The following is a 24,056-nucleotide window of genomic DNA, read 5'->3' as shown; positions in this document are numbered from 1 at the left end:
TGTTATTGGAGTTCATCAAACTTCTTGGACCCATGATTTTATATGCTGCATCAAATTTGAATATTTTTAGCCATTATTTCTTCAAATATTTTATTAGTGCTCTCTGTCTTTCATCTCTTTTAAGAACTCTAATTACATGTATAGTTCACTACTTGAAAGGGTCCCACATTTTACTGATATTTTGCTCAATTTTTTTCAGTCTTTTTTTGTTTCATTTTTGAAATATTAGAAAAAGTCATTCCAACAGGAGTTAAATGATACTTGATAGAAACCTGGACATCTTGAAGGAATGAAAAACACCAGAAATGATTTCTACAAGGTTAAATAAATTTTTTCTTATTATTTAACCCTATTAAAAAGATATTCGACCATTTAAAACAAATTGTGGAGTTGTTAACATAGAAATAAAAAGTGAGACAATGGTTCCAATGACTAAGGAGAAATAAATGGAGGTATTTCATATGTTTCTTATCCTTGATGTGTGAGACTACAATATCACTTAGATTGTGATAAATGAAAGATTTTATTGTAAATTCTGGAATAACCACTGAAGTAACACAGCAAAGAGTTATAAGTACTAAGACAACAAAGGAGATAAAATAGAATTGTTTAAGGCATCCAATCCAAAAGAAAGCAGAAAAAAGAAAAAAAATGGAGCAAAGAACATATAGGACAAATGAAAAACAAATAGTAAGGTGGAAGATATAAATCAAACCACATTAAAATTCACATTAAATATGCTTGGCCTATGTACCCCAATTAAAGAAGGCAAAGATTATCAAGTAGGATTTTTTAAAAATTAACATCCAATTATATATCTTATATAAGAAACTGATTTATAATAATAATATGTAAGTAGGTTAACAATAAACTATGGAAAATGTAGACTATGATGGCACTAACCAAAATGAAGCTAGTGTAGCTATATTGCTCTCAGGGAAAGTACAGAACAGAGAGTTATTTCATAATGACAAAGGAGTCGATCAAGCAAAGACATAACAAATCTGAACGTCTGTGCTCATGAAAACAGCTTCAACACACACACACACACACACACAAAACAAAATTGTGTAAAATTTCAAGAAAAAAGACAAATGCATAATTATAGTTGGACACTTCTTTCAATAATTAATAGACCAAATAGAATATGAGCAAAGCAAAAAACCAATTTGACCTAATTGACTTTTATAGAACTTTGCACCCAACAACAGCAAAACTCACATTCTTTTCTCATTAATAAACGAATACTTACGCACTGGGGATATAGTTCAGGGCTAGAGCACTTCCCTAGCAAGTATGTGGCCCTGAGTTTGATCTCAGTGCCACACACACACACACAAAGATTATTCATTCCATGCATGTCAATCAGTGTCTTCTCCAACTATTCCACAATGTGTTAAATGAGCTCATGAGCAAAAGTGTCATGGCGATAGGGATGGAAACTATATATCTGCTCAACACAAAGACTGCCTCACTGAGGCTGACCTTGGTAAGAACATCCTGTGTAGCAACTGGCCAGCAGAAGCTCACACTGAACCCTCAACCCAGCACCATGCTGCAGACATGTTAGCTCAGTCTGAAGGTAGACTGAGCATTTTAGACCCCTTTCTTCATGGAAGGGCTGGTGATTTTTCTTCCCAAGTACTTAACGTGAGTATGCATTTTCCTTCCCTTCACTTAAGCCTTCTGCCAACAATATCACTTCTAGGATTCAATAAATTGCCATTTTTACAAACCATATCTGTATCTCACTGAATATTGCTTCTGAATAAGAAAATATTCTTAAAGAAAAAGATGTGGGCTAATGCCTGTGGGATTTTCTTGTATTTACCCTATTATGTAGAACAACTGGCTTTATTAAGCAATGGACTGCCCTATTGAAGATTCAGTATTAGAACATTTGAGTCAGCACTTAGCAAAGTAGTGCTAAGTGGAGTAAATAACACGAATGAATGAGTAATATACAGTGCTGTTTTTCAAATAGCCAGAATTCCTCAGTTGTGGAGGGTGAAAATTTCATCAAAATGTAAAAATGGGAGTGGCTTTCTCATTATTGTACCCAAGAATTCACTTTTTGCAAGCCCCCCCACCCTAATCTTTGTAGTGTATTCTAAAAAGCTTCAGCTTCTAAGGAAGAAATATTAATGGTCTCACTGAATTACAAGTTGTGGATGGGTTTTAGACATTCACACAGAAAAAATACTCAGAAAAAAAGGAGTTTGTGAGTTGGTTATGATAATTAGTTCAGGCTCTCAAGAGTAAACAAAATTGATGCTCACTAGTACATACAAGAAGGAGAATGTTGTAATTCAAAGATGCTCCCAATAATAAAAAATTAATGGAAAATGCCAGAAATGTTAGTACTGTATAGGCAGAACCACTCTGAGGGGTTCTGTGTCAGGTATGAAGGATGGAGTCATCACACCAGGGAAAGAATCTTGCCCCCAGGAAAACGTATTTACTGTACACAAAAACTATGGAATAGTTGAAGAAAGAAGTTTAGATACTAACTAAGGCTTTTGATCTTTTGCAGAAATTAGCACTGTGGTATCCAACAGTATTTACTTTTTCCTTGCTGTATCATGATTATACATTCACTAATTCATGAATTTATTATTCAGAAATATAGTGCACGTATTCATTAATTTTCCTTCCTTTCCTTTTCTTTCACTTTTTGTTCTTTTTTATCTCTTTCAATGTTAATATCCATGAAGTATGTGTGTGCACATTTTTCATAGGTTGGCAAGTCAGAAATTGGAATGCATCTTAAAAACTAATGGCATATGGCACTATGACCACATTTCTTTTTTTCTTTTATGTGGAACAATATTGATAATGATGAACCTTACAAATGATGTCTCAGATTTGTTCAATACATAGGACGTGTTGGCAATGGTCAACTTTATAATTTAGTATTAAAAATTATAGAAAAGCAAGGTAAAATTGTTGCTATAGTTGAGAAATAAGCATCACCAGAAGTATGAAATGCAGCCAGGAAGTGAGACTGGGCTGTCCATTTGAGAGACTGTGAGAGTATTCTCTTGCTTGAGGATAGCTGTGTTATGTTAACTGCTATACTGTTTGGAAGGCTGAATTTGGAAACAATCCATAGGTGGACTATACTAAACATCAGTTATATTCACCTGTCTAAAATCATTTGCCTTTCCAGTCATGGTGAATCTTGCCTTCTTCAGGTGAAGCACTAAAATTACATACTCCAGACACTTGAGAGGTGACAGGTGACTGGCTTCTACCACATAGATGCATCCAAGAAACAAGGAAGTTGGAGGAGAGGAAAGAAAAATTAAACAATTCACGTGTTTAGGGAGAAATACAGTTACTAGTAGTAAAGCTGATGTCATTGTCGAAGCCATACTAAGGAATGTAAATCCCATTTCTTCAGATGTAGGATCATGTCAATCCCTTATTTGGAATTTACACTATCAAGGTATATGATAGAGATTATCCCAAGCTGGGAGTTGATGAGATGGAAGCAGCAGACAGTTGGTACAGTGATGAGTGAGGGGAAAATCTAAAGTATTTGTTTATGGGATATAGGATAGAGGTGTGGGTTAGAAAATCAGAAAGAAATGAAATAGCAAGTTGCTTAGAAAAGCTTAGGAAACTAAGCAAATATGTAAGAGGAAAAAATACATAGAACAAAATACATATACGCACAGAGAAACACGAATACTGCACAGTTTTTATTTTTTACTTCTCAGTGGGTGCTGACAGCCAACAACTCAGGGACACTTTTGCCCTGGGAATGAAAAGAAATCTAATGGGAACATCTCCCCTCTTCTCTCTTATTGTTTCTGAAGGAAAATTTTGCCCCACTGTTTACTCATGTCTTTAAACAACAAAATTTAAATTAAACAGTCTCTGGAGTACAGAGACTTTGGCTAAGAGATTCCTAGAAAAGGCCCTAAAGCCCATTCTCCCAGCTTTCTCAGTGTTTACACTGAACTTGGCATTGTATAATAGTTGAAGCAGAAAAATTGTTTGAGTCAACAGAATGTCTCCCCAAATAAGGTCAGGACAAAGTAAAAGAATACATACCACCTTCATTGGTATGTATCCTAATCTGCTTTCATTCAATTAAAGTGTAGCCAATTAAACACAAAGATACCTCTCCCATTGAAGTTGGGATCTATGTCTTCTTCCTTCACACTGAAGTGGGTCCTGTCCTGCTTTGACCAATAAAATATAGTGAACATAACTCTGGGCCTCTTAGGAGCTTAGAGAAAGTTCCTTAGGAACTCAGCTTCCCTTCCTCTCTCTTAGAAACTGTGCTCTTAGCCTACTGAACCTCCATGTCAGAAGTCCTAGGACTCTGCTACAGAAACCATGTGATGTAACCAAAATCATGAATATTATTAAAGGCAAGTCACCAAATTTGGGAGTAGTGTTTTACACAGTCATAGATCATCAGAATAACAATGATGACTGAAAAGATCCATGTGAATATTATTTTTTTATAAATCTACTATACTTTCTCCTTAATTGACTTCATAATTTTAGAGCTGCCTTCTGTTCTTTTTTTGTAGAGTACTTCTTTAAGACTTGTCATTTTAGCCCCTCTGTGAAGGAACTAATGACCTGGAAATATAAGCTGTGCTTGGGAGTTCCACACGTAAAGAATCAGTAAAATGAATAATTTTTGTTAAAAAAAATACAAAATAAAAATCTTCCTCTTATCTCTTGTTCTTACTCCTATTTTATGTACTCAGTAAAGCATCTATATTTCTGTGTTTTATAGTTATTGGATAGACTATTTTTTGCATATTTTTAAAAATATGAGGTGACTGAACAATGGCTGCCTTCCAAGTACAGTCCACCTAATGTCTACTGGGCAGAGTGGGTGGTGCTATTTGTAGACCCGTAAAGCATTTGGGATCCTCCTGGGTGAAATGTGGTGTTCGAATTATAAGACCATTATCATTAACAATTGGCAGAAGGCTCCTCTCATTTCTCCTGGAGAGATTACAGGGGTTGAAGGATGTTCCCCTTAATCACCACACTGACCTCACCTGACAGAAGCTCAGACTGTTGAAAGGGAGCCCACTACTCATTCTCTGAGATCCATGAATCCCTTTGCTGTGAGCAGCAGGGGCTCAGTGTAGGGTGAAGAAATTAAATTCCTTTGCCAGACAAAATGGTTATGGCAGTTGTTGGTCATTACCCAGAATATTGCTTCAGGGGAATTAAATATAAGAAATGTCATCAAAAGAATGATGTCACAACTTCAGTTGTGAGTTTAATTAATCTGCACAAAATTGTGTCTGAGTTTACATATATAGCTACACAACAGAAATCAGCTTTTAGTTAGTTAGCAAATAATAACAACCCTAAATAATAGAATCCCGGTTGTGTGCTAGGCACTCTGTATACCTTTTCTCACTTAATCATGGTAGTAGTTCTATAAATTGGTATTTTTCATTATGCAGATAGGTAAGCTGAAGCTAAGAGAGGTTTAGCAACTTGCCCAGGATTACACAATTGAGAAATGGCATGGGCTGGAGTGTAGTTTAGTGGTAAAATGTTTGCCTCACATGTGGAAGGCCCTGGGTTCAATCCCAGCATTGCAAAAGCAAAGAGACAGACGAACAAACAAAAAAAGAAAAAAAAGAAATGACATAATTAAGACGCAACAATTTCCTGGTACAAAAGTTACTGTTGTTTTCATATCTAAATACTGAATTGATAATGCAGGCTTAGAATTTAGATTCATCTGCTTAAAAAAGTCAAACAAGCAGTTAAACATAACCAAAGAATTGGAAGGAAAATATTTTGCTGGAAGGGTGACTCTAAAAGGGTTAGCTGCTAGTAAGGAGATAGATAGTGATCCAGTACTGAAATAAATACTTGAAAAACACAAGCACAATAAAAATAAAACCTACTGTACGATGCTTATTGTTGTCCAGAACTCTTTAAGGTACTTACATGTTAACATATTGCATCTTCCACACTGACTCTGTGAAACAGGGATTAATAGCCTCATTTTACAAAGAAAGAAACTGAGACACTGAAAGGACAAGTAATGTGCCCAGTAGACACAGCTGTGAAGTGGCGAAGTGAGGCTTTACTTAAGTCAGGAACCTAGTCTGTCATCCAGCCCTTTAATCTCAAATATATTGGCCAGAGTTGGAATCCCAGTCTTAGCGTTTTGTAACTTTCTGACTCCAAAGATGATACTCGATTTTTCAAAGCTCTATTTTCCTTATCCATAAAATAAGTATGATGATAACTAACTTACAACATTGCTGGGCAGATTGCACATTTGATACATCAACAGCACCAGCACAAAGCCTGGTCCATAATAAGGTTTTCAACAAATGTTAGTTCCTTCCAAATTCCTGCTATTTCTCCCCCTCCTTTCTCATTCTAGTTCTTTCCTCTCCTCTCATCCTCTCCCCCTTTGGTTCATTAATGGCTTCCCCATGTACTTCAGGCAGTTTGCATCCACCAAAGCATTAGGGCTGGCATCCTGCCTTCCAGCTGGAGATGGTGCCAAGAGTCGCAAGGATGGTACTTGGAACCTTTACTACTTGAGGGTGTTTTCTGCCCCCTCCACATCCACAGCAATGCTACTGAAGGCCATTTAGGGATGATGCCTGATTGAGGCCCTGGGGTGAGGAAATATCTGCTGCTCTAAAGATCAAAACTGGTCCAATGGCAAGTTCAAGTAAGTCCCTGCAGGAACCACTGGTACTGGAACTGGGGTCTCTCCAAGACAGTCTATTTGGTGGCAACACCATTGTCATAAAGTCTGCTTTTGGATTTGTCTACGTGAAACTCATAGAACCAGAGCTGAGGAAACATCAGCTGCGCTGACTCGGTCCTTATTTCTTTCATATCCCCCTTGTCAACACTTTGAAAGTGAGATGGCTAATTTTGTGCCTGACAAGAAAGGACGGATCATTTTCTCAGATGCTGTTACCAGCAGAGTCAGGGCTGGTACACTCTCTGAGGGAGTCCCTGAACCACAGGTTACTGGCAGGCAGACAAACACTCGCTGACAGCCATTTGTGACCAACTATGAAACGCCATCTGCTGTGGTTGGGGGAGGAACGGTTCCAGCAAGTGAGAGCCATTGTGGAACCCTTTTCCTGTTTTAACTCAGGGCCACCTTTAGGTTGTCCCAAAAGAAAGCCAATTCTCTACTCCTAGCTAGTATATGTCATCAAGATTCATATGGATATAAATTTTAGAACGTTGGTACTTTTTTAGGAGTAAAAAGATTCAACTCCATCTTTCTATTAAAAATGCAAACATTGAACCACAGAATCCTGCCAAACAATATTGTGAGGCAAACACAGTCCAGAAGAGAATAAAGTTCCTTTAGAGATTTGAGCCAACGTGTGCTTGGACATCATCAAAAGGACAACAGATGTATGTCAAGAAAAGGAGTTATTTATCCTGAATAATGGAAGCTTATTCAGAAGCAGAAGAGGCTTTACTGGGAGGGGAGGCTTCAGGTCTTTAAGACACTTAGAAGAAAGGCATCTTCTTGCTCATTAACTTTTAGCAAGGCACATGGCCAATGGTGTATGCCAGTCCTCTCTGCTTGGAAGTCTGGATTTTCATTTTTAGGAGTCTTAATAGTCCTGTCTCATGATTAAGTAATGAGAGCTGTGGCATCAAAGTATCTCCAGTTCTGCTGATCTTGCAGTCCTCATAGTCCTGGGGAAGATCATAAAACAAAAATGTTTTAAAGCCACAAATACAAGCAAGTGTAGACAAATGGATACATCTCTTACACACACGCTTCACAGCAGAAACACGCTAGAATCACTGATTCTGCTTAGGGGACTTGGTGGGGCTTACAGAGTTTGCTAGAGGGAAATACTTTATACAGATGATATCTGAGCTCTGTAATCTAGTTCCCAATTGAAAAGCCAGTCCTTCATCACTAGGCCTCAAACTTATCGCAATGTCATGCTTATCTTTTCAAAGTTCTTAAGATAGATGAGACTGCGGATATGTGTCTTTGCATTTTAATCCCGCATAACAGAAAAGGAGCTACTGTTCTGAGGCCGAAATCCAATAACCCCGAATGAGCGAGGACTCCAGATCGTTCTGGAAATCTGTGCCTCGGAGGGAGGGGAGGGGTGGAGGGGGCAGCCCAGGCGTTGATGAATCCCATTACACCAAAGCGTGGATAGGACTCGCTCCTGGGAACATGACACATCAGTGAGAGAGGATGAGGAGAAAAGATTTAAATGTGCTTTCACTTATGGCTGTGCAATATGAAAAACAAATCTAAACATTTGTCTGTCGAATCAGGTGATGATTGGCTGTCTGCTGTCTCAGGGGGAGCAGGGAAATGGTCTATGCACCTGCCACCTAATTCAGTTTAAAACCTGACACATTTACCAAGAGTGGGCTGGCATAATGAAGTTCATTCAGGCTGTCAGTAGAGTCAATAACTTATCCCCAACTGCTTTTGTTTCAGCCCAGGCAGCGCCTCTGATCGGGCTGAGGTACTTATTCAAGTAAAATTTATTTTCAATTGCTGGCTATAATGCCACAGGCACAAGCCTGGCTTTGACAGGACCTTTTTGCTCAAGGCTGCACTATTGTTAAAGGTTGTGGCTATTGTCTGGGGTCTTTGATCTGTCAACGCTCCTTAACAAGCTGGTAAAAAACTGTTTCAGATAACAGGTGTGTCCTTTGAGGGCACAGGGACATTTTTCAGCTCCTTTAAAGGATTGGATTGAGAAGTGACTGAAATTTACAACCGGGTGGTGGTGATCTCTGGAAAGCACTTTTAAAACAAGGAAGTGAGGCTCAATGTCTTCACTTCCGTGCATCTCCACGACAAGCAATCTTTTTGAAGGAGAGACATGTTTGGTTTTGTGTTTTTTAAATCAAGTCGAGTGTTAAATTATTTGTATGTAGATTGGTATGGAATTGGCACTGCACAAGAGAGCTGGGAGAGAAGACTGCAGGTTGGCTGATGCTCTGCCAATTCCCTCCAAAAATTCGGGAAGTTGTCTATTTACCAGAAAAGGACACCCGCAGACAGACGCTTGACCACATATTCCTTCACCCAGCCATACTGTAAGAAAAATTAAAATTAGATGTTACAGAACTTCTCTCTGGAGGCCAAATTAGCTCTCTCTGTTAGTTTCAGAATTGCCCCCATATTCTTTTGAGCGGAAATACACTCTCATCTGCCTTTTTCAAGACTGTCATAAACTGTCGGACTCCCTCCTCTTCAATGGCAGTAATTTTGTTTTGGCTCACGATTAATGGGGCTAAAAAGAGGTGGGGCTTAAACCAGAGGACACAGTTGGGTCATTTATGCTATTCTTCTGCATAAAGCTGCTCCAAGTTCACCAAATCCTCTTTGGGAAAGAGTAGACATTAGAGTGAGCTTTAACTCTGCTACAAACTAGGGCAAAATGCCTTCGACCAAGTTCCTAACTTTCTAAATATTTCTATATTGGTTTAGAAATCAGAAGGTTAAGGAGCCCAACAGTATCTTTTTAGTTCAAAACCATCTCATGAGGATGGAATCAATAAAATTAACCTAAAATAATTATTCATTAATTTTCTTCCTAAAAAGTTAAGTCTTGTGCAGCAATCATGCTGAAGTTTCTTCAATAATCTCTAAAAGAGGAGATTAAAAGAATAAGGTAGGAAAATTTAAAACAAACAAACTTTTCAAAAGTGTTTCTTAATACCCGCACCCCAAAACAAAGCAGGAAGAACACAGATGACATGATTACTAGAGGTGAAAAATCCCTTGTTACATACAAGAAAGTCCTATGACATGTAAATGTTTAACGTGTTACAGAGACATCCTCCAGCAATGGGAAGGGAAGAGACATCAATAGGTCATTTGGGGACACATAATTATTCATGCAGAGAAAAAACTCAATTTAGGTATCCACCCTGCACCATACTAGAAGACAATCCCCAAGTGGAGACTCTAGTAGCTCAAATGTGAGTGGAGGCTGTTTAAATTTGGACAATTTATTTGTTTCTAAGTGTCATCCACAGCTATTGCTCACTCATAAAATGGGAGCACTCAAGATAGTGTTTTATGATTCGATCTAATAATTTTTTAACCTGGGCCAGGTAGTGCAGGCTGGTCTCACTCAAACACTTAATCATTCTGCCTCAGCCTCCCAAATACTGGGATTATAAGTGTGTACCACCGTGCTTAACTTATTATATATTTTTTTAAAAAATCAGTTTGGCCCCTGGTTAGTCCTAGTATCATTCACATTATATAAACCGATACAAAAGATCAACAAATATCAATTTTCTGGGTACAGGAGATCTTGCTAGGGCATGAAAGTTATCAGAAATTAACAAATTCCTGCATATAACTCCATATAACTATAAATCCTCTAGGATTAAAGAAAGTAACCCAAAATGAAAGACAATAAACTAGGAAAGATATTTAAGGAGAAAAGATTTATCACCTTTTACATGGACATCTTGTAAGTAAAAATAGGGTTCCAACAAAAAGATTGGTAAAAACCATAGTCAATAATCATGAAAGACATTTGTTTTTTCTTTTGTGGCACTGGAGTTAAATTTAGGACCTTGTGCTTGCTAGGCAGGTGTTCTGCCAAATTTGAGCCAGGGGCGCTCTATTTTGCTTTAGTTATTTTTCAGATACAATTGCCTGGGGTGGCCTGGACTTCAATCCTCCCACTCACGCTTCCCACATAGCTGGGATTCCAAATATGCACCACCACCCCCAGCTTATTTGTTAAAATGGTATTTCCCTAACTTTTTGCGTGGGAAGCCTTGCACCTCAGTCCTCCGGATCTCCACTTTCTGAGGACCTGGGATGGCAGATGTGCACTAACATCCAGCTGGGAAATACTATTTTTTGATAATCATAACACCAGAGTATTACTCCTGCAAGGCCCAGGAACCCTGTTGATGTTGCTTACTGTGTGTCTCCAGAAGGCAGGCAAAATCTAACGTGCAGGAGGTGCCTCCCAAATCTTCACCATTTAATAAAAAAGTACTTTTCTTTGCTATCAAAGAAATATAGCTTCACCTTCTAGAACTATCCTTCTGTCATTTGCTGCTTTCATCAGTCGATGGGTAGGTAGCTAGCTTTCCACTTGCTCTATTCTGATGCTCTCATTTCACAGAGATGGAAACAACTCAGAACAGTTAAGCATGTCAACTCAGGTCACACGACTCAGTTGTGGAAGAACTAACACTTAGAACCTTATCTTCTGGCCCCAACTCTCACTCCCTCTGCTAGTAAATCCTTTCCCTGTGTTTCTGTTGTTCAGGGCTCCAATCCTGCACTTAAGGAGGTATAAAAAAGAATAAAAAGTCACTGTCCTTGGGATTAAATTCTGAATTGTGTAATCAGTTGTTTCAACATCTTCCAGGGGATAGTGCTTCATGATAGAAGGGGAGGGGTTGGGGATTGCGTCTGTCTTTAGGGATCATCCAGTATGAATTGGGGTTCCAAAGAGAAACAGAAGCAATAGGAAAGGCAGGGAGGGTGCGTGAAGACATTTATTTTAAGGCAATGGCTCCCATGATTGTAGGGCCCACAAATTTGGAATCTGGAGGACAGGCCAGCAGGCTGGGAATTCAGGCTGGATTTCCACATTGCAGTCTTGAAACAGAATTTCTTCTTTTCTAAGAAACACCAGGTTATGCAATTAAGGCCTTCGACTGATTTAATGCCCCCCTCATATTGTGGAGAGAAATAATCTTTACTTAAAATCAAGTGACTTAAAATAGTAATCACATCTCCAAGATATCTTCATATTTAGATAATGTTTGACCGAATGACTAGGCATCAGAGTCTAGTCAAGTTGACTCATAAAACTATTATGCCATATATGCTACCCCATATGTGCTAAATCCCACAGCCTGGATTTCTCTGGCCTATGTTGGTCCTTCAAGTCATAGCTCCCATATCATCTGTCTGTGTAGCCCTGCCCAACTTCCCCGGCTAAATTTAATTGACAAAATCAAACTCCAGTTGTCATGCTGGTTGATATTCTTCAAAACTCTTATTACCTTGTTCATCTTGTATGGTCCACCAGTCACCTTCCTAAGATGAGAATAGGGGACCTTATCTATCTTAGTAATCACCTTATCCCCAGAAGCAATTTAGTTTAATGATTAAGAGCATGGACATTGGAGATGGGCTGCCTGAGTTTGAATCCTAGCCGTGACACTCAAAACCTGTGTGACCTTGGGAAAGCTATCTAATGTCTCTGAGCCTTGGTTTTCTTATCCTTACAACTGGAATAATAATAATAGGATTTAACTCATAGGATTGGGTTGCAAGGATTCCATAAGTTAATAGTTGTAAAAGCAAGTAGAACAGGTCATGGCACAAGGTTAAATGCTATGTGTGCAATCTATTTATCATTATAGTAGGAACTTAGAAAACCCATGTTGGGAAAGCTGAATGAGTGGATTGCCAGGTCACTGGACGATTTACTCTTGCTAATCTCTGTACCACCTTAGTTTGCTTGTTCTACTCTACCTCTGCTCAGACATAGGAATTCTATCCTCCAGCTGTACCAAAATACCCTTCAAAACCCTCTGCTCTCTTTGCCCTGTTGTCCTACTTCTTGGCCTGCCCAGCAGTCAGCTTGACATAACTCCCTATTTCTGTAGTTGTTCCAGTCTTCCTGCATGCTGGTTTGTTCTCCTTCCGTACTGAACTCTTGGAGCTTACTGAGGTGCCCAGAGTAAGGCAAGATTTATTGAATGGGTGAGTGATTGGGAACAAAAAATCCCCAAGACATCTGATGACCCTCTAGAAGCAAGATGTCACTTTGGAGACAATGGACTCTGCTAGGGAGAAATGGACAGGGTCAGCTTCATGTAGGTTATTACCGACAAGAGGACAGGGAGAGCGAGGCCAAAGAATAGATCAAAAGGCTATTCATGGTAGACAGCACAGAGTTCAAAATTTGGCTACACCATTTACAGTTGTGTGTCCTTTCCAGGTTACTCTAATCCTCTCGCTCCATTGCAAGTTACTTGGGGAAAGGTAGGTACTATCAAAAGAACACATAGACCAGGAGTAGCCTGGGTAATAAAACTGTTTATTATCTGATTAAGTTATAAACTGACTTTCCACTCCAAAATGTACCTAGAACTGTATTGATAAATGCCCCTATTCCAGTGGTTTTTAAAAAGGAAAACATTTATCCTGACTGTGATTTTGTATTTATAGCTATTAAATCTCAAAGCTGGAAGGGAAACCTCAGGCTATCTTTGTGACTGGCCATCCAGAGGTTGACTGTCCTTTGTAACATTTTTAAAATGTTCTTTATGCATTTATGATGTTCTAGGCTCTCCAAGGCGTGAGCAGGGTCATCCCAGGCCAGCCCTAGGTTGTTCACATTCCAGTGGGAGAGAAATGGTTCCAGAGTTCTTTGGGTTTCAGGAGCACAGGGGAGGTGGGGGAAGAGCCACTGGCCCAGTGGAGGTGAAAGTAAGCTGGGAAGTGAAGACTAAGAATAGGCTAGGCAAGGGAGAGGGGCTGGACTAGACAAGTCTTTCTCACAATGAGGCAACATATGCACAGGTCTGGAAACAGGTACTTATGCTTGAAAGACTCCCATTTAGATCTGAACCCATCCGCGAAAGTGTTCTTCCAAGACAATCAAGAAGTTCCTTCTTTTTATTACCTTTTGTTTTTGGTTGGACTGGGGTTTGAACTCAGAGCTTTGTGCTTGCAAAGCAGGTGCTCTACCACTTGAGCCACACCTCCAGCCCAAGAAGTTCCTTCCTGTCCAGAAGGTATATAAGAATGTAGAAGATACAACATAATAAAATATAACAATGAGCAGATCTCTGGAGGTTTATGATTATGGAAAAACTTGCTTTGAAGCTCAGGTTAATGTGGTATTAAACTGCTTCAAGTCAGGAGGTCCAGAGTTTGGGGATTCCCATTATGGTTATTAACTCGGAGCTGAAGAAGAGTGAGCAGATAAGACTTTGATAGCATCTGCAGCTGGCCTGCACACAACACATCTCTTTTCCCACTGCTCCGCAACATAAAGGAACAGGTGATGACAGTCTTGTAGTAATATCAGCACTGCAATTTTTTAAAAGCATTATTCCATTTAGCTTAGAATGTATTCAGTTTGGTAACAAACATCGTCCTATCCCCTCACCCAAGAAAAGTAAATGTGTGTCCTCCCTGGGCTCACTTTACCAGATATCAAGATAGAACACTAAGTTCTATCTTAATAGAACAATATGCTGGCACTGGGCCTTGACACAGACTAGCAGACCAACAGCACAGAATAGAGACTCGAGAAACAGACCCATGAATATCAGAGTTTGACACACGATCAAGACGCCACCACAAATCACAGGAATCCTGTAGCAGACCATGTTGGGAAAATTGGTGTACTACGAAGAGAACACGTGCAGCACAAAATTAACAGATTTAGGCTGCGTGAAGACAGTTGGCACAACTAAAACTTTAGCATCTAAACTGTCTTAGTCCATTTTGTGCTGTTATACCAGAACACTGCAGACTTGGAAATTTATACTGAACAGAAATGTATTTGGCTCACGGTTCTGAAGGCTGAAAAGTCTAAGATGCAGGGACCACAACTGGTGAGGGTCTTTTCATTTTGTCATAACGTTGTGGGAGACATCACCTGGTGAGAAAGTGTGCATGAAAGTTTGCAGGGAAAGGGGCTGAACTCACTCGTTCATCAGGATCCCATTCCCAAAATAACTCACCCGCTCCTGCAAAAACAGAACTCATCCACTCAGGTGGGCACAGCCCTCATGACCTAATTAACGACCTTTTACAGTCTTGCACTGGGGATTGACACATGAACTTTGGGAGGGACATGTTGGACCCACAGCATAAGGAATACAAAAAGCTACAGAAAAATAAACAGAAAGACACATAACCTGATAGAAAAATGAGCAAAGGATTTTGGTTCTCTATCTTAGAGATCTTCCTGAGCAGACACAGGAAGAAACACACACACACACACACACACACACACACACATAGAAAGACAGCGAGAGAGAGAGAGAGAGAGAGAGAGAGAGAGAGAGAGAGAGAGAGAGAAAGAGGTGTTCATGGCAGTGTTACCCTAGCAGAGCACTGGAAGGAGGTCAGTTCCATTGCTACAGAAGCGATCATTAAAAGGTGATAGACACACAGTATGGAGTAGTCTGCAGATGTTGAAAGCTGGGAACAGGATTAAGAACTGGTAAAGTAGGCATTTTTTTTGTTGTTGTTGTTTTTGAGACAGGATCTTGCTATGTAGCACAGGCTAGCCTTAAACTTGTGATCCTACTGCCTCAGCCTCAAAGTGAACAGATTTTGAAAGCATAATAATGGGTAGAGTGGGAAAAAAGCAGGAGATAGAAGGATTATAACACAACCCCAATATAAATTAAAAATAAATATACACACAAAATGACACTGCTTATTTTGTAAGGATTCCTATTCAGCAATTTATGGACATATGTGCATGTGTGTGTGTGTGTGTGTGCTTGTGTGTGCGTGCATATCAAATGCATTTGAAGCATGTCTGTGTAGGAGAGGAGAATAGAATAGGCAGTGGCCTTGTCCCAAATGATGAGGACCGTGTGCCAAAAGCTAACGGGTGGAGTCTTTCCAACCCTCTTTTGGAGAGGATGTTTCACAGATCTCTTGCATTTCACGTGTCACCGTCAGACAAACTTTGCTCTGAAGCTACGCATTTAGGGGTGTTTGTACGGAGATCAACCTTGGAGGATGGAGACAGTACCTCTGTCCAGAGTCAAAGACAGGTTTGTTTGCTTATCAGTATAGTAGGGATAGTATCTCACTTCAAATAAAAGCCCATGGTGAAAGAATGGAGGTTTTGTGCGGTCCACTGTGTGTGCAGCATGCACCCTGCATTGTTCTTATGGGTTAAGGGACAAGGAGGCCCAAGATGGACGTGAAGTTCATACTTTCTGTGTTGTGGGAAACTCGTCCTTTGTTTCTGATGTCTTCTGCCAATATCCGTGAAACGATGTCAGTCTGTCTTAAGAGCTTCCAAATGTGGCAAAAAGCCAGAATTGTATTTGTAACAAGTTCCCAGATGATGTTGGTGCTGCTGTCTCAGGGAACACAGCTGATAGCCCTGGATCTGAGTCATAGCGGACCCTGAGAAAGCTCCTTGACTTTCTGTGCCTCAGTTTCTTCATCTAAAAAAATGGAAATAATAATAAAGTTGCCTTCCCAGGCTTGTATTGGGAATTAAATGGGTTCATATGGCCAAGTGTTTAAAACCATGACTAGTGCTGACAAATTAAGCATTCTGTGTTTTCCACAATTATCAATATAAATATTTTCCTTAAGTTGGTGCCAGCTAGTAAAACAAGAATAGCATCTACTGAATGCCCCATCACCTAGGAAAGCAGGCTCATGCCATGCTGCTTTTGAAACCTAAAGCTCTTTTGAATAGCATTGGTTCTGGGCCACACTTCTGTGTGATTCATTTTTTTTTTTTCTGTAACATAACACAGGCTGAGAGTGAAGCTATTGACTAGACACCAAAATTGTTTCAAAGAGCAGGCAGGTTATATGTGGGAAGAGACTAAGGTGTGTCAACCCCATGCACCTCAAAACAGTAAAGTGACCAGCAGAGTGGAGTGACCCCTTGAAATGGAGAATAAAGTTGAGGTAGGAAGCAGAAGGAAAAGGAATGTAAAAAAAATGATAAGGGCATTGTGACCCCAAAGATAGAAGCAAGGACAGAGGAGGAAGAGCCAGGTGAAAGAGAAATCACCCATAATCTTTCATCTCCCAGAAGTAAACAAGCATGCTACCTTATCTAAGTATCATCTTAATGGTCAGAACCTTTATAGGTGAGAAAAAGCCTGGTCAAAGTGACTCGATGTCATGTTACTAGCGGAACTGTTTTCCATTTTATAAAGTGGCCACCATGTTTCTTACCCAACCTACTCAGCTTGATAAATCTGTCTCAATGAACGGCTAAAGAAAAGATGGTGTAAAAAAAGAAAAAGTAAAATAAAAAAGAAAATATGATATATATATGTCTATATATATATACTATCGAATATTATTCAACCATAAAGAAGGATGAAAATATGCCATTTGAAAGAAAACAGATGGAATGGAGATTATTATGCTAAGTGAAATAAGCCAGATTCAGAAAGGCAAATATTTCTTTTTCTCTAATAGGTAGATCTAAATTTGAAAAAGAAAAAAAGGACATGAGCATAAAAGGGTGACTACGTTGGTGGTGGAGTGGGGGGAGCCAATAGGAGAGAGGAGGGAGAAAAGAGAAGATGGAAGTGTATTATATGCTCATATGAAAAAGGTTGCAATGGAACCTACTTTAGAAGTCTGTAAGGAGTTTTAAGAGGGAGGATTGTGAGGAAGGGAAATGAGAAAGAGTGAAGGGTGAATATATCAAAGCACATTATATGTGTATATATATATATATATATATATACACACACACACACACACACACACACAAGTATGGAAATAGAGTGAAAAGCCTCACTTTGTACAATTATATGTTAATAAAAATAATAAAAAGAAAAAAAAGATATCAGTCAAAAGAAAAAAATAAATCTGTTTCATCCCTGCTCTGCAAATTCTAAAATTCCATCTCTCACTTCTAATCCTTTCCTTTCTTAATTTTTTTTTTTTTGAGACAGAACATAACCCAGCAGGTTGGCCTTAAATCCTAGATCCTCCTGCCTAAGCCTCCTGAGTGCTAGGGCTATAGGTGTGAGCCACCACACCTATCTAATCTTTTCGTTTCAATTCTTTAGTGAAGAAGAAAATTGGTATTTTCCCTGAACCTAATTCTAGTATCACCACACTCTAGGACACCTGTTTACACCATAATGAACCTAGTGTATTTGGATGAATAGCCCTCATATAAAATGTCAAAGGAAGGTAATTACAGAAAAAGGAAGAATCTATAATGACCAAGTAGACCATTTTAAGACAAGCATTTTGCCTTTCGTTGCTGCCTTACCAGAGGTTTAGTGTCTGCACTACACAGTGAGATTCACGGAACTCCACTTTAGAAGAGCAGTAGTCACCACCCCTTCCTCCTCCTCTGACCCCTCCAGCACTGCCAGCATTAGCTGCTTCCAGGATAAACTAGCATCTGACCGAGCTTAAATAAAACTGTTGCGTCCAAAAATTAAGTCTCCTCATTTTGAATATCTTCCAAAATTTTTTCTTTGTCAGTGTGGTCCCTCCTTTATAAATGCCTCATAGAGAACTAGTATTATTATGAAAACTGTGGTAGATTGTTTTTCGTATTTTGTATTAGAAACCTGCTTCTTTGCATAACGATGAAAGTTACAGGTCCTAAAATCAACACACTTTCTGGGTCCAAGAGATCAAATGTCAAATTAAGAAAGGTAGAAACTGAAAAACCTTCCAAATCAAAATACTTTTTTGGGAAAAAGGAGATCCTTGCAAAGAAGAGAGAAGAAACAAATGCACCTGTACATGTTCTGTCGGTATACTTTCTAAAATTGTTATTTATTTGATCTTGAAGCCTAACTTTTAATAATATAACTTAGTAAAAATGGGAAAGCAAATTTCCTACTCTGCTTCTGTTTTTCCCACAGACTATTTAGCAGGGAAGAATGGCTTCTAATTTTTTCATACTTTTTCAGAATGGTTTGCCACCATTCTGAGTGAAGCACACTTAAGGACTCAATTTAACCTGGATCACGTTCGAGGCAGCCTCCATGTTGTCAGTGCCTGTGCTCCGAGCTCATAACACTGGTCCAGCCCAGTGGCAAGGAAGGCAAAGGTTAGCTTTAATGTACACACAACCTTTTCGAGCCACTTTAAGAAGTGATGAAGAGGGTGTGAGGCAAATTGTGAGGCTTGACAGACTCATCCTGCTGCTGTTTTGTTTATGAAAGGAGCTAATTTCATGTCCACGCCTTTATCACTTTCATAATACCAAAGCCTGTGGATGCCAGATTTCACCTTTCTGTAACACAGTTTACTTAAATAAGCCCACAATGGTCAGGTGTATACCAAATCAAAACCAATGTTTTCTAGGTTAGTGTGGAACACGTTTATGTGTATCTTTTCCATAAAGAGGTGCTTTGAAAATTGAATTTTTCCAGCTGTCTCTGATGCTAAGTGACAGCATTGGACGGTTGTTGAGTTTTGCTTGGGGTCAGAACTTTTCAAGTTTTTATTTTAGAAATGTATTCAGTTGCATCGTGCACTTGTTACCAACAGTTGTAAAAAGACACAGAAACTCTCAAAAATCTGTCTTGGATGCAGATCACTAATAGAGAAACAAATGAAAAAAATGAACAAGTGGAAAATGTACTAACTAATGAAATGAATTGTAACTAGTACAAAAGAATGGATAAAGGAATTATAATCAAAGCCTCAAATGAAAGAGAAGAAAATTCAACACAGAAGGACAAGGGGATGGAGAAGTCAGATGAGCTTTTTTAACTTTTGTGAAGAACCCCTGGCCTCAAGCTTTAAAGATTATGAAGATCCAAAGGCACTCCCCTCCCTCCCTCGGGTCTCCTCAGAGGATCCAGCAAAGATCCCACAATTGTAGGCTGAATCTTTGAGTTCTAGGTAGGATTATTTATCAGGGATTTTGTTTTGTCTGGGTTTTCAATGGGCCGGCCCCAGCTGTACATTTGGGGACAGACCACTGCTTCAATCAACAGAGGGTTTGCAGGGATCCCTTGGGAAGCTTTCCTCCCCCTGCAGGGTTGGAGTAATTAACAGACCATTAAGTCACTTCTGCTTTATGGAGGGGGATACCGTGCAGGTCATTGCTTTGAAAACTTTTGTTCTGGAAGGAAATTACAGGATTGTTTTATGCGTAGAACACAGCCTGGCAAACTCGAGTCCAGAGAGAGTAGCTCAGGGAACTGGCAGTCAAGACGTATAATGACTGATCTCATTTTTAAAAAGATTTCCTCCAATCTTCTCCCTCCTTTTATTTATTTTTTTCTTTAAAAAGCCAGCTAAAAGAAAAACGATTTGCTCATTTGGTAATAACTAATGAGCACATGAATTACGGAGGTGCCCAGACCGAAGTTTATCTCTGTGTCTATAAATCTTTTAACAACCGCGAGGAAACTCAGCACTACCACCATTGCTTCTGTTTATTTCCATATTAATCAAGGCATCTGCTCCTGTCCTTTCTACCGAGTGCAAGAACGGCAGTGAGATTTCTAGCATCTGAAAAAGCCCATAGAAGGACGTGCTTGAGGTACAAGTGTGGTGGTTTTTACCATCGGACTTAAGGGAGTTAGATGACTCGGTCTTTCCCCTGAGGCCCCCAAGGCCCTGAGGATGGGGGCTACCGCTTATGTATTTGGTGTCTTACTTCTCTTGCATGTTTTAGTATCTTTTTCTCTCTGGTGCACCTCAAGTGCGTGCCACAGAGGAAGACTTTAGAAAATATTGGTTGCTGAAGTCCCAAAGAAACGTCAAGGCTCACTGGCATTGCAGAGGCACCTCAAAGTTTGTGTCTAGGTCCAAAAGATGCTATAAATTTCCTTGTCCTTTCCTGGGGTAGATACAAGACTGTAGGCTAAATAATCAGGAGGAGAAAAGAAGAGTCCATTAAATGTGCAGGCGCCCACCTCTATTTCTTTTTTGAAATAAAAGATCCTGCTTTGGCAGAAGTGAGTTCTAAGCCCCGCAGCAGGCAGAGAGGGTCCTCCAGATCCGGCTTCTGGAGTTTTCCAGGCCTAAGGGAGGTGAGGGGTGTTTTTAGGCCCAGATCCTACACTCTCTGGGCTCCCTTCCAACCCAGGCGGGACAGGACCCTAAACCCATAAAGCCTTCTGCGTTGCGAGAACCCCAACCACTTTGCTTCCACCCTGACCCCAGTATCAGCAGTAAAGTCAGGGGCCTGTTTGAGCCCCTAGATCTGCACACCTTGTCTTGTGCCCTCCCTGGGGTTTGGATCCCAGCAGACCCAAGCCCCCAGCGTCCGCTCCCTGGGCGTGTTAAACTTCGTTTGGAAAGTACCTGGCTGAGAGACAAGAATCTACACTTGGCCACTGGAAACTCAGCCAGTCCGGGGCTTGGGTTAGAAGCCGAGGCTCCGCGCGCCCGGGGCACTGGTCCCCATCAGCCGCTAGTCCTCGATGAGGTCCCCAGCAAGTGAGGGCACCAGCAGCCGAGGCCATCCAGGGGGACTCTCTCTCTTCTTAGCAAACTTTACAAACCCTTGAGTGTCTATCTGGGATTGGGGGGCGGGGGTGGCTAGGGTGGCTGGTGGAGGCGCGGGGAACCGAGAGAAAAGAGCGCCTGCCGCGCGTGGCCAGAGTGTGGATCTGGTTTTTGCTAGCGTTTTTCTTCCCTCCCAGTTCCCACAAATGCTTAAGGGTTTCCAGGTCCCTTGCAGGCGCTGGCGGCAGTCAGGATGGGCTTCGCTCAGTGGTACCCTGGCCTAGTTCATCCTTCTGTCTGCCGCGCCTCTCTGCGTCTTGCGCGGCCCAGGACAGCGAGGAGCCGGGGTACTGGCGCCGAGACCCGCGCTTCCCACGGGACTCAGCCCCAGCCTGCGATCCCCAGCCCCGCGGAGCCGGAGACCGGGCTAGCTGCTTCCCGCCGCGGGTGGCCAGAGAGGCGGGAAGGAGGTCGCGGACGCCGCGGGCTCCCGGGCTCTCTGCACCCTCGCAGCCCCGCGGCCGCAGGGTCCCGGGGAAGGCGTCACTAAAACCCCGACACTTGGCACGTCCGCGCCGGGCCTGCGGAGTCTGACTCCTCCCAGCCGCTAATCTTGGCGCTGGGGACCCGAGTGGCACAGACTACAAAGAGTGGGAGGGGACAGGCACTCCCCCGCAGGTGTTACTAGACACGGGCTGGGCAGGTGGGAGTACCTCCCGCTACCTAGGGCCCCTTCCGTGGTCTCCATCTTTTGAAGGACACTTTCAGAGCTTATTTCCTTTCTAAAACGAGGACACTGGACCTGGCGGGGACCCAAATCCCGCAAGGCCCTTGCGGGTGTCAGGCTCGGACGCCTTCTCTTCACAGCTCTCCTTTCCTGGGAGAGGTGACTGTGGAGTGCTTTCCGACCTGAGGGCGCAGGCAGACAGCCACAGGGCAGGTGCCCACTAAGAAGTCCCTGTAAGCCAGGGGCTGACTCCCCCTGCCCTGTCAGTCCAGAAACAGCCCCCAAACTGTGAGGCTGATCATTCGTGACTGTGTCTGGCCAGATCCCCAGGGCCGGCAGTGGGGAGGAGGCCTGGAACCCACCCTCAACGCTAGCTGTGTGAGCAGTCATCCCTGCGCCCCAGCAGAGGTGGCAGAATGAGAGAGAGGTCCCGAAATCTCTGAAAAGGACCTGGGAGGCCCAGTAAATCTTATGGTCTGAGAGAGGTGTTCAACGGATACACCGCCCTCTCGGAAGGCGACAACACCTTGCTGGACTCAGCAGCTGGAAGAAAGTTTCGAGGGGACGTGGGACTTCCTGCTGACGGTGTTAGGAAACCTCAGGCCGAGTCTCCCTGCCCTTTTGTGGATGTAAGCCCAAGGCCCCAGAGTCAGGGACGCTTCCTAGAGAACCAGGTAAACCCAGCCAACGCCAGCCTCACTTTCCTTCCCCTCAAGTGTGACTTTCCTCCGCCCTTAAGTTCAATTACCCGCCTGGGAAGGTGCGAAGGAGGCTTCTAACGTAGGTTTATCTTGCTGTATCTCTGTCCATAGGCTTTATCTACCTTTTTAAGTAAAAATCAATGTTTAATCTGGAAGGAAATTATCTTTGTCATATGTATGTATAGATTTTTTATTAAAAACCTGCTTTAAACTTGCCAATTTTCGAGAAAGTGGTAAACTTACAAGGGAAACAAAACAAACATACCTCTGGTGGAAAACTATTTTCACCTTCTATCTAATATTGTTTCTGGCATGGATAATTGGAGAATTAGATAATTAGAGAATTTAACTGGAAAAGCAACGAAAGTAGGGGTCTACTTGCAGACTCACACTCCCAGGAGACCAGCCTGGACACCACAGCAACACCTCCTCCCTGGAGAAACCAGTAGTGATTTTTTTTTTCCTTCCCTATAAGTTGGGGAAACCCAGAAGGCCCCTGAGTTGCCTTCCTCCCTGTTCCTGCCTTGTTACAGAAATCCTGCCTCCTGGTCTCCAGAGGAAAGGAATGAATTTTTGTAACCCAGGAAAGAGCTTGGGAAGCATTTGAAGGATCTTCTCAATGTTGGTTGGAAGGAGTGTGTATTTCATTCTAGTCAGTGAATTTGGGTAAAGAGCCCTGGGATTAAGGTTCCTTTTAGTCACACACACACACACACACACACACACACACACACACACCTTACAGCTCTCTACAATGACCATTGCTGGGCAATACAAGGAATTCCTGCCCCAGCAGTGCACCACCATAGCCAGCACTTCCCTGGCTGCCTTAGAGTGTGGCCTCACTCCTTTTCAGCCCCCAGGTTTATCCAAGCTCCAGAGGAAGCTCACCCTGGGGCAGTTGGAAGGCCCCAGTCTTCCCCAGGACCAGGCTTTTGGAAACAAGACTCAAAAGAAGCTAGTGGCTCTAGAGGGAAAAGTCATTTCCCTGAGTAATGAACCTTCCCCTCCCCTCCCCTTTCTAAATAATAAACTCTAGGGAAAGGCTGGAGGGCTGCTGCCTCGTGTTGGTTTCAACACTTGGGAAACTGATGATTATTCTGCCATTTGTCTGCTCAAAGCCAGTGGAAACAAGCCCCCTCCATTGCAGACCCTCATTTCTGTCTTTCTTCTTCGCTGGGGGCCCAGGGGTAGTGGGAGAGTAAAAATAATAATAATAGTAAGAGGATGGAGGAGAGTGAGTTGGATAGAAGGGAGCCCCCACAAAGGTGCCTCACAGAGAAGGGCAGCACAGGGCAGGAACTGACCCTGGGACCCAGCCAGGGAAGGGCAAATGTTTCCTGGCTCTCTTCTAGCTGGATCCTGAAAACAGAGCCTGAGCCAGAGAGCCAGAATTGCTGCTTCTAGTTGAGAAGCAAGTTCTGAGGTGGTATACTTCACTAGGCATCTGTTTTCCTAGGTGAGAAAGAAGAGGCTTGGTGCTATTGCAGCTATCACC

The sequence above is a fragment of the Castor canadensis genome, chromosome 1 (genome assembly GCF_047511655.1).
Source record: "Castor canadensis chromosome 1, mCasCan1.hap1v2, whole genome shotgun sequence".
Classification (NCBI taxonomy): Eukaryota; Metazoa; Chordata; class Mammalia; order Rodentia; family Castoridae; genus Castor; species Castor canadensis.
Note: the sequence above shows the minus strand (reverse complement) of the source record.